The sequence below is a fragment of the Lipotes vexillifer genome, unplaced genomic scaffold (assembly GCF_000442215.2).
Source record: "Lipotes vexillifer unplaced genomic scaffold, Lipotes_vexillifer_v1.1 scaffold587, whole genome shotgun sequence".
Lineage (NCBI taxonomy): Eukaryota > Metazoa > Chordata > Mammalia > Artiodactyla > Lipotidae > Lipotes > Lipotes vexillifer.
This window is the reverse complement of record NW_006790779.1, coordinates 984,860-1,002,987: the sequence shown is the minus strand read 5'-3', so window position 1 is coordinate 1,002,987 and position 18,128 is coordinate 984,860. Positions and strand designations below refer to the sequence as shown.

Genomic DNA, 18,128 nt, shown 5'->3' with positions numbered 1-18,128 from the left:
CCCCCCCCCCCCCCCCCGCCCCAGATAGCTATAGGATAGGGCCAATCACCAGAAAGACCAAGTGATCAGAGGGTTAGAACTCTCAGCCCCACCCACCAACCCCTCTGGGAAAGGGAGGTGGTGCTGGAGCTGGAACTCTATAAAAAACTCTTGAACAATGAGATTCCAGGCGAGTTTCCAGGCTGGTGAACACATGGACTTGCTGGGACAGTGGTGTGCCTGGAGAAGGCATGGAAGCTCTATACTCCCTCCCTTCTCCATACCTTGCCCTGCGTATCTCTTCCATCTGGCTATTCCTGAGTTGTATCCTTTATAATAAAGTCATAAATGTAAGTAAAGTATTTCCCTGAAGTCTGTGAGCCATTCTAGCAAACTACTGAATTTAAGGAGGGGGTCGTGGGAACCTACAATTTATAGCCAGAAGTACGGGTGGCCCAGGACATTGCACTGGCATCGGAGGCAGTCTGGTGGGACTGAACCCTTCAATCTGTGGAATCTGTCACTAACTCCAGGTAGTTAGTGTCAGAATTAAATTGAACTGTTGGACAAACAATTGGTGTCTGGAGAATTGGAGAACTGGTTGACTGGTGTCAGAGTACGATCCAGACTAGGTCATATGGTAACTCTGTGTTTAACATTTTGGGGAACTGCCAAACTGCTTTCCAAAGCAGCTGCCCCATTTTACATTTCCTCCAGCAATTTCTCCATATCCTCGCCAACACTTGCTATTGTGTGTCTTTTTTACTATAGCCATCCTTGCAGATGTAAAGTGATATCTCATTACCATTTGTATATATTCTATGGAGAAATGTCTAATCAGATCCCTTGCCCATTTTTAAATTGGGTTAACTTTTTATTATTGAATGGTAGTTTTTTATATATTCTGGAATCAAGTCCCTTATCAGACACATAATTTGTAAATATTTTCACCCATTCTGTGGGTTGTCTTTTCACTTTCTTGATGGTGCCCTTTAAAGCCCAAAAGTTTTAAATTTTTATGAAATCCAATTTATCAATGTTTTTCTTTACTCACTTGTTTTGTGGTGTCATGTTTAAGGAAGCTTTCAGGATCCACATCTTTTAATCTTCTTATTCTTGGTGCCAAGCACAGAGCCTGGCATATAGCAGGCACACAATATTTGCGAACTGGGATGACGTATCTTTATCTGAACTTGGGAATTTATTGAGTACTGTATCGTTTATCTATTACTGTGTAAAAAATGACCTCAATTTAGCAGTTTAAAATCACAAACATTTTATTTGGCTTATGAGCCAATGGGTCAGTTGGGCAGTCCTTCTGATCTGGACTGGCTCACGTGTCTGTGTTCAGCTTATAGTTTGGCAGCTGGTTGAATGATCTAGAATGGCCTCACCCCCATGTCTGGTGGTTGGTACACTGTCAGATGGGATGCCTTGGTTCTCTTTGTAGCCTGTCACCCACTAGCAGGCTAGCTCATGGTCGTGTTAGAGTTCCAATTCCAAGCCCTAATACCTAAGCGCTTTTCAAGTCTCTGCTTATATCACATTTGTTCATGTCCTATTGACCAAAGCAATTCACATAGCCAAGCCTAGATTTGAGAGATGGAGAAACAGACTCCAGCTTTTAGGAGAAGGGAAGGATTTGTGGCCATTTTTGTAATTTACCACAAGTACCTCGATGCTTCTACACTGTTAGGCTTTTACGGAGGATGTAAAAGAAAACCCTCTCCTTCTTTCAAGTTTACACGCCATTGTGGGCAATCATTCATTCAACAAATGTTTACTGAGCATCTACTATGTGTCAGGCACAGTTCTGGGCTCTTGAGGTATCTTAATAAGCAGAGCAGACTAAGATCCTTCCCCCTTCCCCATGAAATTTACCTTCTAGTGGAAATCGCAACAGGAAAGATTTCAAATAGAGTCCAAACAAACTGTTCTGGTGGTGGTGAAAATTTCTTTGACCGTACCTATATACAATGAAGATTAAATCCAAGACTTAGCCCCTGCGGGCAGGAGGGAAGATAGAAACACCCTTAAGAACACAGAGCAAAAGGGTAGAATATTGCAAGAGATCCCAGAAAAGAAAAGCAGGCTCCTACGGAAAATGGGAATTTGTTCTTGTATTTTCAAAGTGAGTTTGTATCAATCAGGGTTCAACCAGAAACATATAAATGATAGGAGACATATATTAAGAGATTTAGGGAATTCCCTAGTGGTCCAGTGTTTTAGGACTCTAATTGCATGAAGAGTTACTTTATGCGATCGTGGGGCTGGCTAGGCAAGTCTGAAATCCATAGGGCCTGCCATCAGGAGGAGCAGGCTGGAATTCCCAGGCACGAGCTAAAGCTACAGTCTGTAGGCAGAATTCCTTCTCCTGGGAAACCCCAGGTCTGCTCTTACGGCCTTTCACCTGACTGAATCAGGGTTACCCAGACTGTCTAAAATAATCTCCCTTACTTAAAGTTCACCGATGGTGGACTTTAATCACATCTACAAAACACCTTCACACAGCACCTAGATTAGCGTTTAACTGAATAACTGGAGACTGTAGCCTAGCCCAGCTGACATGTAAAACTGAACATCACATGAACTGATTGCACAATTCTGTCAATTTACTAAAGCCCACTGTACACGTTAAGTGGGTGAATTATATAGTATGTGAAATATATCTTAATAAAGCTGTAAAAAAAATAAGTAGGTTAGTTCTATGCTTTGGGAGATCTAGTTTCAAAAAATAAATGTGGGCTTAAAACAAAAAGTCTTATTATGAATGTGTTTGACTCAGTCTGGAAGGCAGAACAGAAGCTGTAATCCAGGAGGAACGTAGCCTAATTCACCCTGAGCCCGGCACTGTTCTATCCTCTCAGCTAGGAGTTGCAGTAATTTCTCTATGGCTTCCTTACTACCTGCGTGCCACAGACCAATTAATGTTTACACTCCCCAGCCAGTTACCAGAGGAGACAGACGCTGGGAGAGCCAGAAGAGCAGAGCCCAGAGGATCCTCGGGCCCCTGGGCTGGTTATGGGATGTAGGATCCGGCGCCACTTAATAAGATTAAGCGTCACCTCCAATTAGCTCTCTGTCCTCTCTGCACTCAAGTGGCTCTAGCCTGTGGGCAGCTGTTAGAGCCCAGCTACAGACAAATAAGGAGGTGGTGCATTAAAAAAAAAAGAAAAGTGTGGTGAGGGCTAGACATGTTCCAGGGGTCCGGAGCAGAGTGAGAAAGCCCATGGGAAAGGAAAGATGAAAACACCACGGATGGAACTGGGGCAGGAGGGAGGGCCCACGTCACAACTGGGAACAAACAAAGGGCTAGAGGAGGGAAGAGGCTGGACTGACTGGAACAGGGTGTCCTGGAGAGGTGGGTGCAGGGCAGGGAGGCTCTTGAAGAACAGGTGGAGGAATGCGGAACAGATGCAAGCAAACCAGTGGCACCCAAAGGAGGGGTGCACATCTCAAGGGGTGGTCAAGATGATCCACTGCAGCAGGGGAAGGAAAGACGCTAACTTCGACTACATTTATTTTTGAACCAAAGAATAAGAAAATAAACTCAACTAGTAGGTAATATATGGATTCATGCCACCACCTTCCCCCTGTCTGGAAGTCAGACAGTCACAAGACAAGAATCCTCAAATGATTTTGAAGACAGAGTGGGAATTCCTGCATTGAAGGGATGATAAGCCTCGTCATTTACTTTCAGCATTTTGCAACATTTATAAGGTAAAGTGTGTTTACAGAATCTAGTCTCTAGTTATAACGAAACCAGCCCTCATAAAATAAACAGGTGACTTTGAATAATCCCACAAAGGAAACCCTGCTTGGAAATAATAAGGCAAGAAGAATCAAACAACCTGAAAATGAGTTCTCCTTCTCACAGTGCAACAAATGATGCATTTCTCCACTTTCTAGAACCTTCTTTGTCCACTACGGTTGAAGTCAAAACAATGACCATCTAGTCAGATCTGAAAAGAGGTTGTTCAGAGAACTCAAAATTATCCAGGTACCTATTAAAAGTATGGGTATAAAGCTGGCCCAAGGTATAGCCCATGACTTAATATACTGGCTAATGAAAGGATATCATTTATAAATAAACAAGTATGAATATAATGGGGGTGCATACTAAGGAAGGTATACGGGCAAAAACGTGGGAGTTCATTGCTGTAAGCAATGTGAAGGGCTATCTTCAGACAATATTGTCTGAAGACAATGGGCTGTTCTAGGTTGGATTCCTCTAGAAGCAGGCCTGGAGATGAGGATTTGATGTGAGTAGTTGAAATGAGAGAGAGATTCAAGAAGCACTAGGAGGGAAGTGGGGGTGTGTTAGCGAGCATGTCATCACTGTGCGCAACTGAGGCAACTGGAAATTGGTGTAGAACCTGCGTCAGACGCGTCCCACCCTAGGGGGAAGGAAGACGGACTAGTTATATACCAGCTGCTGCCATCAATGGTTGAGAGCCACTCGTGGGGCATTTACTCCCCATTCTGCCTGTGCTTGGGCAAGCCCAAGGAAGCCCTCAGAATGACAGTCACGGGGGCTTGGAGGAGGACGCCACAAGCATGCATGGGAATGGTGAAGGCCAAGAGATACGGGTGGAGCACCCACAGTGTCTGCTCCCTAGGCTTGTTTACGGTTTGACTTTTTACAATAAGCAGCGTTTATTCTCTCTGTCTCATCATCCTTTGTTTTTCAACTTTTCACTTGTCGAACTCTGGGTGGGGCAACGAGCCCAGGCGTGGGAGTCCTGAAAGCCTCGGAGACAGAGGCTTACCAAAGGCCAAGAAGCAGCACACGGTCCTCCCAGCCCATTTGAAAGGAGCTCCCGGGCTGTTGGATTCTACAGAGGAAGGCGGTTTTTGGTAAAAGATCGCTGAGAACTCTAATATGCACCGCTGCAACAGAAAATACTGAAAGGAAGGGTTAGGGCTGGGTGTTTTCGGGGAGATTCCAGAAGGTTCAGAAAGTTCAATTCAGCTAAGAACTAAGCGAAGATACTCAGTGTAGCCCTAGTTCAGAAGTCCAGCTGAATGAATGCAGGTCTGCCCTAGAGGATCAGGCCATTTATGAGTTGCCATGGGCCCGCCCAGAGAGGTCTAGACGGCAAAGGAGACATTCTGAGGGGCTCCAGCAGCAGAGGAGAGGGTGGACTTTGCCCATCAGCTGCCTACACTAAGGCCATCCTGTCTACCAAGCAGAGCCTTCTACGTGCTGTGCCTGAAGCAGAGATAAGCAAGATCGACTCTATTTGGCCACCACTTTGGTGCAAGTAGAACTTCAGGCCCTATCTAGAAAGGAGGGGCTGCCATTTGGGAATGAAGTGCTTAAAGGAAGATCCAGAGCAGCGTGGAGAGGCAGCCAGAGCCATCGCTCCTACCCTCAGCTGCCCAGGGGGGCCCATCCTATGGGAAGGAGGAATAGACAGCTAAATACAGAAGAGACACGAGGCACCCTCACTGGTTTGTCCTCCGTGACAACAGGTTTTATTGGGAGCAGAGAAGAGACAGCTAAAGTCTATTCCTCCCAGCACTGAAGGAGTCAGAACAGAAAGAGAGGCAGAAAGGGGACTTAGGAAGGAGCCAAAGATACATCGTCATTTCATGATTTGTTTAAGCTGTTCTATCATTACAATGACTACAGGTTATGCCACAGAGGACTCATGTTAAAACACTGCTCTTGTTAGTATATTAAGACAGGGGAACTGTGGGGGACGGGAGGGGTGCATCGAGCTAGTTGATACCTTGGGAACCGAAGGGAAGAGCTACAAGATACCGCAATAGAGACAGTCAATGGGAAGGAGCAGGAGTGGGCGATGTGAAGGTGAAAAGCTGGGAATGAATGATAGCTCTTGTGTGCAGGATGCCGGCCACGTTTCCGAGGTTATTCACACTGAACCTCACTGCAACCCTAAAGGGAATTAACAGATGAGGAAACGGAGCCAGAGAGAGGTTAGGTGACTAGCTGTGTTAATTCACTGGGTCCTCCAAGAAGCAGACGCCAAGATGGGATTAGAAGTGCAAGAACCATATGCGGCTATATGTATTATGTGTAGCTGATTCACTTTGTTATAAAGCAGAAACTAACACACCATTGTAAAGCAATTATACTCCAATAAAGATGTTAAAAAAAAAAAAAGAAGTGCAAGAACCGTACGGGGGGAAGTGCCGGGGAAAGGCTCAGAGGAGGGGGCAGGAGAAGGCAGAGCGCGCCTGCAGGTGGCGATGCCAGTCTGGACCCTGGGGAGGAGACACAGGACCTCTAGGAAAGTCTCAGCCAGGCCAACGAGGAGTCCTGCAGCCAAGGTGGCCCGTTGGAGGAGTCCCGCGTGTCCCTGGGATGGCCTGCACTAGTACTCTGACTGTGCTTACTCACTGGCTGGGAGCAGCCCATGGGCAACGCAGCCTAGGTGCAAATGCAGCAGTGAATCCAGAGGGGCAGGAGCTGGGCCCTCAGTTATGCTCCTGAAGCAGGAGGTTGGAGTGGCACCCTTTCATGGCTGCCATGATAACCTAAAATCACATGACCAGCAAATACGGGGAGGATTTGAGCTGAGACCTTTCTGACTGTAAATCCCCCTTTCTTGGTCACTGCATTGTATACATATGCATATATCTTGGGCATGAACTAAATGGCATCAGAGGACTGAATGTAACCGAACAGGACCCTATGGGGCCTTCCCAGAACAGAACTCCCCCCATGTCCTCCTCCTACCTTTTGCCTGTAGAAAAACTTTTGTCAAAGTATAAATTTAATCAGAGAAGTGAGAAAATGCAGAAAGAAAGGAAAAAAGACAAGCAAGACAAAATAATAACAGTTTAGCCATTAAAAAAAGTGAAGGACCTTTAATTCCTCCTCAAGGGCTATAGATAATATTCTGAGTCACGTCCTTTGAGCTGTTTTGCAGACACTGAAACTCACACTGGTGGAACAAGTTAACTGCGTGCTGCCCACACGCACAGACCGGTTGGAACAAGAAGGTTGATGATGTTGACTCCCGATTACCTCACCACCAACCAATCAGAGGAGTGTCCACAAGATGATCACATACCTGACAACCCCCCTCCCTCATCCTGTCTTTATAAACATTTCCCTGAAAGCCTTCAGGGAGTTTGGGTCTTTTAAGCACTTGCTACCTGGACTCCTTGCTTGGCACCCTGCAATAAACACTGCACTGTATTCACCACAACCCAGGGTCAGTAGATCGGCTTTACTGCGCATGGGCAAGTGGACCCACTCTGGTTTAGTAACATGAAGACAAACTTGAGACATCCCTCACCGACTCCTGCAGCACAAATTTCTAAAATCACAATCTAGCTGGGCAACATGCGTTTTTATGAAGAGATCAGAAAGATGAAAGATTTTCAATCCTATGAAAATTGCTTTTTAGATTCTCACCCATTCCTCCCCATTCTCCACAGGAACACACAGATCCACAAATATTTACTGAGCACTCACCAAGTATCAGAGTCTGCATTTGGTACTGGGTACACATACATGGAATTTACGGTATGGTGGGAGAGGCAAGCATTAACAAGTAATGAAGAAAAATTATGGATAAGTTCATAAGGGAAAGTTCAAGGTGCCTTGAGAGAAAAAGCAGGGGAGATCTAATGGAAATTGGGGCCTGAGGGGTGGACAAAATGTCTGAAGCACTGAATGCCCCAGGGAGGAATGGCATTGGTGTTAGTAGACGTAGGGTCTAGCCCAAAGCATGTGTTGTTGGCTCCTCTGAGCATGAGAAGAGCTGAAAGCCAGGTCCCCATACTTAATTTCCCTTCAATAAGCCCTGTTTGTATCTTCTGAGGAGCTTACATATCGTTTTTAAGAGAGGGTGTTATTTAGGATTGACTCAAGATGGCGAAGTAGAAGGACATGTGCTCACTCCCTTTTGCGAGAGCACCGGAATCACAACTAACTGCTGAACAATCATCAACAGGAAGACACTTGAACTCAGCAAAAAAGAGACCCCACATCCAAGGGCAAAGGAGAAGCTGCAGTGTGACAGTAGGAGAGGCACAATCACAATAAAATCAAATCCCATAACTGCTGGGTGGATGACTCACAAACTGGAGGACACTTATACCACAGAAGTCCACCCACTGGAGTGAAGGTTCTGAGCCCCACGTCAGGCTTCCCAACCTGGGGGTCCGGCAATGGGAGGAGGAATTCCTAGAGAAACAGACTTTGAAGGCTAGTGGGATTTGATTGCAGGACTTCGACAGGACTGGGGGAAACAGAGACTCCACTCTTGGAGGGCGCACACCAAGTAGTGTGCATAGTGGGACACAAAGGAAGGAGCAGTGAACCCACAGGAGACTGAACCAGACCTACCTGCTAGTGTTGGAGGGTCTCCTGCAGAGGCAGGGGGTGGCTGTGGCTCACCGTGGGGACAAGGACACCGGCAGCAGAAGTTCTGGGAAGTACTCCTTGGCGTGAGCCCTCCCAGAGTATGCCATTAGCCCCGCGAAAGAGCCCAGGTAGGCTCCAGTGCTGGGTCGCCTCAGGGAAAACAACCAACAGGGAGGGAACCCAGCCCCACCCATCAGCAGACAAGAGGATTAAAGTTTTACTGAGCTCTGCCCACCAGAGCAACCCCCAGCTCTACCCACCCCCAGTCCCTCCCATCAGGAAACCTGCACAAGCCTCTTAGATAGCCTCATCCACCAGAGGGCAGACAACAGAAACAAGAAGAACTACAATCCTGCAGCCTGTGGAACAAAAACCACATTCACAGAAAGACAGACAAGATGAAAAGGCAGAGGACTTTGTACCAGATGAAGGAACAAGATAAAACCCCAGAAAAACAACTAAATGTTGAAGTGGAGATAGACAACCTTCCAGAAAAAGAATTCAGAATAATGATAGTAAAGATGATCCAGGACCTCGGAAAAAGAATGGAGGCAAAGATCGAGAAGATGCAAGAAATGTTTAACAAAGACCTAGAAGAATTAAAGAACAAACAAACAGAGATGAACAATACAATAACTGAAATGAAAACTACACTAGAAGTAATCAATAGCAGAATAACTGAGGCAGAAGAATGGATAAGTGACCTGGAAGACAGAATGGTGGAATTCACTGCCACAGAACAGAATAAAGAAAAAAGAATGAAAAGAAATGAAGACAGCCTAAGAGACCTCTGGGACAACACTAAATTCAACAACATTTGCATTATAGGAGTCCCAGAAGGAAAGAGAGAGAGAGAAAGGACCTGAGACAATACTTGAAGAGATTACAGTCAAAAACTTCCCTAACACGGGAAAGGAAATAAGCACCCAAGTCCAGGAAGCGCAGAGAGTCCCTGGCAGGATAACCCAAGGAGAAACACGCCGAGACACATGGTAATCAAAGTGACAAATATTAAAGGCAAAGAAAAATTACTGAAAGCAACAAGGGAAAAAAGACAAATAACATACAAGGGAACTCCAATAAGGTTAACAGCTGATTTCTCAGCAGAAACTCTATAGGCCAGAAGGGAGTGGCACCATGTGACAAAGTGAGAGACTGGCATGGACATATATATACTACCAAACGTAAAATAGACAGCTAGTGGGAAGCAGCTGCATAGCACAGGGAGATCAGCTCGGTGCTTTGTGACCACCTAGAGGGGTGGGATAGGGAGGGTGGGAGGGAGGGAGACGCAAGAGGGAAGAGATATGGGAACATATGTATATGTATAACTGATTCACTTTGTTATAAAGCAGAAACTAACACACCATTGTAAAGCAATTATACCCCAATAAAGATGTTAAAAAAAAAAATAAGGCAGTTACTTTTCAGACCAAAAAAAAAAAAAAAATCAAACATGGTTAATCTTTTGGTAAATAAATTAATTAATTAAATAAAGTGACAAAAGGGAAGAACCTACAACCAAGACTACTCTACCCGGCAGGAACTCATTCAGATTCAACGGAGAAATCAAAAGCTTTACAGACAAGCAAAAGCTAAGAAAATTCAGCACCACCAAACCAGCTCTACGACAAATGCTAAAGGAACTTCTCTAAGTGAGAAACAAAAGAGAATAAAAGGACCTACAAAAACAAACCCATAACAATTAAGAAAATGGTAATAGGAACATACATATTGATAATTACCTTAAACACGAATGGATTAAATGCTCCAACAAAAAGACACAGCCTCACTGAATGGATACAAAGACAAGACCGGTACATATGCTGTCTACAAGAGATCCACTTCAGACCTAGGGACACATACAGACTGAAAGTGAGAGGATGGAAAAAGATATTCCATGCAAATGGAATCAAAGGAAAGCTGGAGTAGCAATACTCATATCACATAAAATAAACTTTTAGATTTAATTGATATTTATAGGATATTCCATCCAAAAACAGCAGATTACACTTTCTTCTCAAATGCACACAGAACATTCTCCAGGACAGATCACATTTTGGGTCACAAATCAAGTCTCGGTAAGTTTAAGAAAATTGAAATTATATCAAGCATCTCTTCCGACCACAACGCTATGAGATTGGAAATCAACTATAGGGAAAATAATATAAAAAAACACGAACACATGGAGGCTAAACAATATGTTACTAAATAACCAAGAGATCACTGAAGAAATCAAAGAGGAAATAAAAAAAAAACCTAGAGACATATGACAACGAAAACACGACCATCCAAAACCTATCGGATGCAGCAAAAGCAGTTCTAAGAGGGAAGTTTATAGCAATACAAGCCTACCTCAAGAAACAAGAAAAATCTCAAATAAACAATCTAACCTTACACCTAAAGGAACTAGAGAAAGAAGAACAAACAAAACCCAAAGTTAGCAGAAGGAAAGAAATCATAAAGATCAGAGCAGAAATAAATGCAACAGAAACAAAGAAAACAAAAGCAAAGATCAATAAAACTAAAAGCTGGTTCTTTGAGAAGATAAACAACATTGATAAACCTTTAGCCAGACTCAAAAAGAAAAAGAGGGAGAGGACTCAAATCAATAAAATTAGAAATGAAAAAGGAGAAGTTACAACAGACACCGCAGAAATACAAAGCATCCTAAGAGACTACTACAAGCAACTCTATGCCAATAAAATGGACAACCTGGAGGAAATGGACAAATTCTTAGAAAGGTATAACATTCCAAGACTGAACCAGGAAGAAATAGAAAATGTGAAGAGACCAATCACAAGTAATGAAATTGAAACTGTAATTAAAAATCTGCCAACAAACAAGAAGTCCAGGACCAGATGGCCTTACAGGTGAATTCTATCAAACATTTAGAGAAGAGCTAACGCCCATCCTTCTCAAACTCTTCCAAAGAATTGCAGAGGAAGGAACACTCCCAAACTCATTCTATGAGGCCACCATCAGCCTGATACCAAAACCCAACAAAGATACCACAAAAAAAGAAAATTACAGACCGATATCACTCATGAACATAGACACAAAAATCCTCAACAAAATACTAGCAAACAGAATCCAACAACACATTAAAAGGATCATACACCATGATCAAGTGGGATTTATCCCAGGGATGCAAGGATTCTTCAATATACGCAAATCAATCAATGTGATACACCATATTAACAAATTGAAGGATAAAAACCATATGATCATGTCAATAGATGCAGAAAAAGCGTCTGACAAAATTCAACACCCATCTGTGATAAAAACTCTCCAGAAAGTGGGCATAGAGGGAACTACCTCAACATAATAAAGGCCACATACAACAAACCCACAGCAAACATCATTCTCAATGGTGAAAAACTGAAGGCATTTTCTCTAAGATCAGGAACAAGGCAAGGATGTCCACTCTCACCACTATTATTCAACATAGTTTTGGAAGTCCTAGCCACGGCAATCAGAGAAGAAAAAGAAACAAAAGGAATACAAATTGGAAAAGAAGAAGTAAAACTGTCACTGTTTGCAGATGACATGATACTCTACATAGAGAATCCTAAAGATGCCACCAGAAAACTACTAGAGCTAATCAATGAATTTGGTAAAGTTGCAGGATACAAAATTAATGCACAGAAATCTCTGGCATTCCTATATATACTAGTGATGAAAAATCTGAAAGAGAAATTAAGGAAACACTCCCATTCACCACTGCAACAAAAAGAATAAAATACCTAGGAACAAACCTACCTAGGGGGACAAAAGACCTGTAAGCAGAAAAGTATAAGACACTGATGAAAGAAATCAAAGATGACACAGATGGAGAGATATACCATGTTCTTGGATTGGAAGCATCAATCTTGTGAAAATGACTATACTACCCAAGTCAATCTACAGACTCAATGCAATCCCTATCAAATTACCAGTGGCATTTTTTACAGAACCAGAACAAAAAATCTTAAAATTTGTATGGAGGCACAAAAGATCCCGAATAGCCAAAGCAGTCTTCAGGGGAAAAAATGGAGCTGGAGGAATCAGACTCCCTGACTTCAGACTATAATACAAAGCTACAGTAATCAAGACAATATGGAACTGGCACAAAAACAGAAATATAGGTCAATGGAACAGGATAGAAAGCCCAGAGATAAACTCACGCACATATGGTCACCTCATCTTTGATAAAGGAGACAAGAGTATACAATAGAGAAAAGGCAGCCTCTTCAAAAAGTGGTGCCGGGAAAACTGGACAGGTACATGTAAAAGTATGAGATTAGAACACTCCCTAACACCATACACAAAAGTAAGCTCAGAATGGATTAAAGACCTAAATGTAAGGCCAGAAACTATCAAGCTCTTAGAGGAAAACATAGGCAGAACACTCTTTGACATAAATCACAGCAAGATCCTTTTTGACCCACCTCCTAGAGAAATGGAAATAAAAGCAAAAATAAACAAATGGGACCTAATGAAACTTCAAAGCTTTTGCACAGCAAAGGAAACCATAAACAAGACCAAAAGACAACCCTCAGAATGGGAGAAAATATTTGCAAATGAAGCAACTGACAAAGGATTAATTTCCAAAACTAAAAAAATGTCATGAAGAACCTAGGGGTAAGACGGGAATAAAGACACAGACCTACTAGAGAATGGACTTGAGGAAATGGGGAGGGGGAAGGGTAAGCGGTGACAATGGGGGGAAGGGTAAGCTGTGACAATGCGAGAGAGTGGCATGGACATATATACACTACCAAACGTAAAATAGATAGCTAGTGGGAAGCAGCCACATAGCACAGGGAGATCAGCTCAGTGCTTTGTGACCACCTAGAGGGGTGGGATAGGGAGGGTGGGAGGGAGGGAGACGCAAGAGGGAAGAGATATGGGAACATATGTATATGTATAACTGATTCACTTTGTTATAAAGCAGAAACTAACACACCACTGTAAAGCAATTATACTCCAATAAAGATGTAAAAAACAAAACAAAAACAAAAATAAACAAATGGGACCTAATGAAACTTCAAAGCTTTTGCAAAGCAAAGGAAACTACAAACAAGACAAAAAGACAACCCTCAGAATGGGAGAAAATATTTGCAAACGAACCAACGGACAAGGATTAATCTCCAAAATATATAAACAGCTCATGCAGCTCAATATCAAAAAAACAAACAACCCAATCCAAAAATGGGCAGAAGACCTAAACAGACATTTCTCCAAAGAAGACATACAGATGGCCAAGAAGCACATGAAAAGCTGCTCAACATCACTCATGATTTGAGAAATGCAAAATCAAAACTACAGTGAGGTATCATCACCTCACACCAGTTAGAACGGGCATCATCAGAAAATCTACAAACAACTAATGCTGGAGAGGATGTGGAGAACAGGCAACCCTCTTGCACTGTTGGTGGGAATGTAAATTGATACAGCCACTATGGAGACCAGTATGGCGGTTCCTTAAAAAACTGAAAATAGAATTACCATATGACCCAGCAATCCCACTACTGGGCATATACCCAGAGAAAACCATAATTCAAAAAGACACATGCATCCCAATGTTCATTGCAGCACTATTTACAATAGCCAGGAATAGCTAGGTTCTATGTGGAACCTAGAAAAATGGTACAGACGAACCGGTTTGCAGGGCAGAAATAGAGACACAGATGGAGAGAACAAACGTATGGCCTCCAACGGGGGAAAGTGGCGGGGGTGGAGGTGGGGGGGTGGTGGGATGAATTGGGAGATTGGGATTGACATGTATACACTAATTGTATAAAATAGATAACTAATAAGAACCTGCTGTATAAAAATAAAATTCAGAAACATAAAAAAGAAAATTGAAAAAAAGAGGGTGTTAATTGACTGGTATGTTTACAGCATTTGAAAAATACTTTGCAGTCGATTTGAAAACATAAATAAACACACCACATGATTCTAAACTTATTTTTTCCCCAGGGAATAAAGCAGAGTTAAGCTTCCTACCAGCTGGCTGTTCAGCTATCACAGCGTAATGATTAAAACCCACGTATTTTGTGTTGCCAGTTGGTAAGATGGCAGGGGTGCTCTCAGATTATATTGTTTAAAGGCTGTAAAGCTCCCCTATCCCCTGGTTACAAAAATGTTTGCCTTTTGGTTGAATGACTGATTTTGAGGCTCACTTGTTATACTGCTTATTCAGGTTGGAAATCATTAAACAAAATGACAGCTCTTGGTTTAAGAGACCATCACCTAAAAACAACATGGCTCTTGCTACTGAATTCTCATAGTTTCTCACTCCTATTAAAAATAATTCTTTTCCCATGTGGAAGCCTACGACACCAAGCTTTTCTTCAACAGGCTCAAAACACTTACCAGTCATCACCTGGTTCATCCTCACCTCTTCCCTATTAAACAGAGACAAGGGTCATTACATCACGCTAGGCCAAAACCAGAAAGAGTGTGGTTCAGTGGGCGATTATAGGTCTTACAGGCGCAACAGGGCACTCGTTTCCCACTGAGGTATCAAGGTTGAATCAGAGGACAGTAGAGCATTAAAGCTAGAATTTTCCATAAAGATGGAGAGGCAGAGTTTAAGGGCCAGTGCTCTACTTGAATGGCAGCTCAGATTTTTCACTCCCTTGGGCAAGGCTCTGAACCCCTTTAGGCCCCATCCATAAAATGAAACTAATGAAAGTATCTGCTTCCTTGTGGATGTAAGGACTAAATGAGACGGCGCACACGCAGCACTTAGCACAGCGCTCAATAAATGGTAGCTTGTTATTAGGCTCAAGATCAATTCTCCAGGGATTTTAGAGATGAGGATACTGAAGGGGTGGCCCAAGGTGCCAGAGTCAGGTCGAAGTAGGGGAGGGATCGAAACCTTATTGTCTCCGTGACAAATTAGTGAAAGGAGCTTAGCGATGATATCCGTGACGTCCAAAAATGTCTTTTTTTTTTTTTTTTTAATTTGGTTCATTCAGATCAGGATCCAAAAAGATCCACGCATTATTTTTGGTTGGTATGTCTCTTTTAATTTGTAGCAGTCCTTCCCTATTATGTTAATGCTATTTATTTGTTGAGGAAACTGTATCATTTGTTCTGTAGAATTTCCCACATTCTGGGTTTGACTGAGTGTATCTTCATGGTGCTGTTTTTGACATGTCCCCCCATCTAATTTTTTTTTTTTTTTTTTTTTTTTTAATTTTTGGCCACACTGTGCAGCATGTGGGATCTTAGTTCCCCAACCAGGGATCGAACCCGTGTCCCCTGCAGTGGAAGCTCAGAGTCTTAACCACTGGACCCTGCTGGCTGCTCGAGCTGGTGGATTCCACGCCCTGGAGGGGGCGGGAGGCGGCGCGGCCCGAGGCTGCTGAGCCTTGGGTGTGTCCCTTCCAGGCTGGTGTCCGAGCTGCATGACGCCCTGGACTCCTGCGCCCGAGTGACAGCGGCAGCTGGAGCGGAGCCTGCGAGGCTCCCGGCGGCTGCTGCGTGCCTGGGAACCAGCCGAGACCCCGGCTCCGGAGCCCAGCCCAGGGCCAGAAACTAACGAAGAGGCCCCATCTGCAGCATGCACACCCAGCCCGCAGAACCTCAAGGAGCCGGAGCTTTTGACCCAGGCACTGGAGAAGGCTGTACGGGTGTGAAAAGGCATCTCAAAGGCTGGAGAAGACGACAAGGGCAAGGCCCCCAGCCTGAAGTCTGCGTCCATGGCTGCTTCCCCTGCCACCAGAGCCTCTGCCCCCCTCAGCGCCTCACGCAGGGCTGACAGCCGTGCATCAGAGACAAAAGCCCCCAGGGGCATCCACCAAACCAGGGTGCCTGCCAAGGACCTCCCTGAGCACAGGCTTCTGTCAGTGGGGGATCAGGCCTGTATGGGGAAGGGGCCGGAGCCACCAAGCCTGAACCAGGCCACAGGGACCAACAAATAGTCCCGTTGGCTGTGCCTCAGGCCCCAGAAGCTTTTACACTCAAGGATAAGGGGCGCGTTTCCCAGACCCTCACTGGAGGAACTACTGTCTCTACCTGATCAGATCCCGGCAGCAGCAGGAGTCTGGGTTTGGGGTGACCGGGAAGGCAGGGCATTGAGCTGGATGTGGGCCAGGGGAGCCCCAGGATGCCACCCCATGAGGCCCAAGCCCGGAAGCTGGCAGAGTGGAACAGCTGGCTGTGAAGGTGCCATGTTTGATGCACTGGGGCCTGTCCTGTGCCCTGTCCACTTATCCACCCAGCCCTGGGGTTCCACATGAGCTCTCGAAGGCCTGGGCTCTGCTTTCTCTCCTCCCTGCCAGGTGGGACCTGGACTGGGCTGGCTCCTGGGGTCACCCTGGAAGCCCTGCCTGAGGGGTGGGTGAGCCTCATCCCTCACTGGGCTCTGAGTAGGGAGTGGGGCCTTCAGCCCCCAGAGTGACACAGAGCTGTCCTGGGCACTGGCTTCTCCGACAGGATGCAGCTGCCCCTGCCCGAGGCCTTCAGGAAAGCGGCTTCCCGGAATTCCCGGTGAGGCTGAGCCTCGAGGCTGGGGGAGGGGGAGGGGAGACCCGGGGAGTGTGGAGAGCAGGGAGGCTGAGGCTTCCCGCTGGTAAGACTTCTCTCACCGTCCCTCGGCTTTCTCTGCTGGGTGGCGACACTACGCGTTAGGAGAGTCAGCCTCCCTAGGACGGCTGTGGTCACCTTAGACTCAGCCAGTGGCCTCGGAGGCCCCCAGCTCAGCCTGTCTCAAGCTGTGAGACCTTGAACAAGGCACTCCGTGTCTCCAAATCCCCATCTGTCTTCCTTGTGGAGATGACAATAATAGTAGCAGCTTCTAGAGGTGCTGTAGGGCTTAAACAAGGTGGTGCCTTTCGGGTGCTTGTGCTGTGCCTGGTACAGAGCCAGCACCCAGAGCCCCCACCAGACATCTTGGTTACCAGTCACTGCTGGCTCCTCTCCCCTTTTTTTCTTGAATTCTCTCCTAGCATTTCCCAGAGTGGGTCAGCTCTGTCACCCTTTTCACGGACAGTGCCCCCTCAGGTCCCCAGGACCCCCGAAGGCCCCTCCTGACATTCAGCAGAGCCAGACAACACAGGCTGGGGCCGCTACCCTGGCCCTTGCCTACTTCTCGTGGCCCAGCCCAGCTGGCTGGAGTCACCACATTGCTCTCTGGTTTGCAGACTGCGCACGTGTGCATCCCAGCCTGTGGGCCCGGCTCAGCTCTGCACAGACCAGGGATTCTGTGGATGCTGCTACCACCGCCAAAGCAGAAAATGCAGACAACTTCAAGCTGGCCCGGCTCTAGGCTCAGCGCCGCGGAGGTGGAGGCAGAGTTGCGGCACCTGCAGGAGGCCTGCTTGCTGCTAAGACTTCGAATGGGGAAGAGCTCACGGCAGAGCCCAAGGACTGGATACAGGAGTAGCGCTGCCTGCTCACCCCGGAGGGGCTGCAGGCCATGATGGGACAGCGTCTCCGCAGGCTGCGGGAGCGGTGCCCAGTACCCAGGAGCTGCAGACCCCGGCGGCCCTCGGGCTCCGGGGGGCCATGCTGCCCCAGCAGATCCACCTGGAAAAGGTCCTGATGGCCGAATTCCTCCCCCTGGTGAGCAAGCGGGAGCCGCTGGGGCCACCCTGGCTCGAGCTGTGCCGGGCTGAACACAGCCTGCTCTGGGAGGGAGGCCAGCACTTCCTCACCCTCCTACGAGAAGATAAGCCTGCTGACTGAGCCCTTCCCGTGGCCAGGCCCACCCCCAGTCCCCCAGGACCATGCAGCAAAGGCAGGCTGCCTCAGCCCCCTAGCCTGACTGTTAGGGAGAGCCGCACTTCCCTAGGAGGCATTAAATGAATGG

At 45.8% G+C, this 18,128-nt stretch overlaps 1 pseudogene; it reads left to right on the top strand.

The window, feature by feature from the left end:
- LOC103075666 (uncharacterized protein C16orf59 homolog) overlaps nt 1-18,004 on the top strand; it is a 24,918-nt pseudogene extending 6,914 nt beyond the window's left edge.
- Nucleotides 18,005-18,128: the final 124 nt, after the last annotated feature.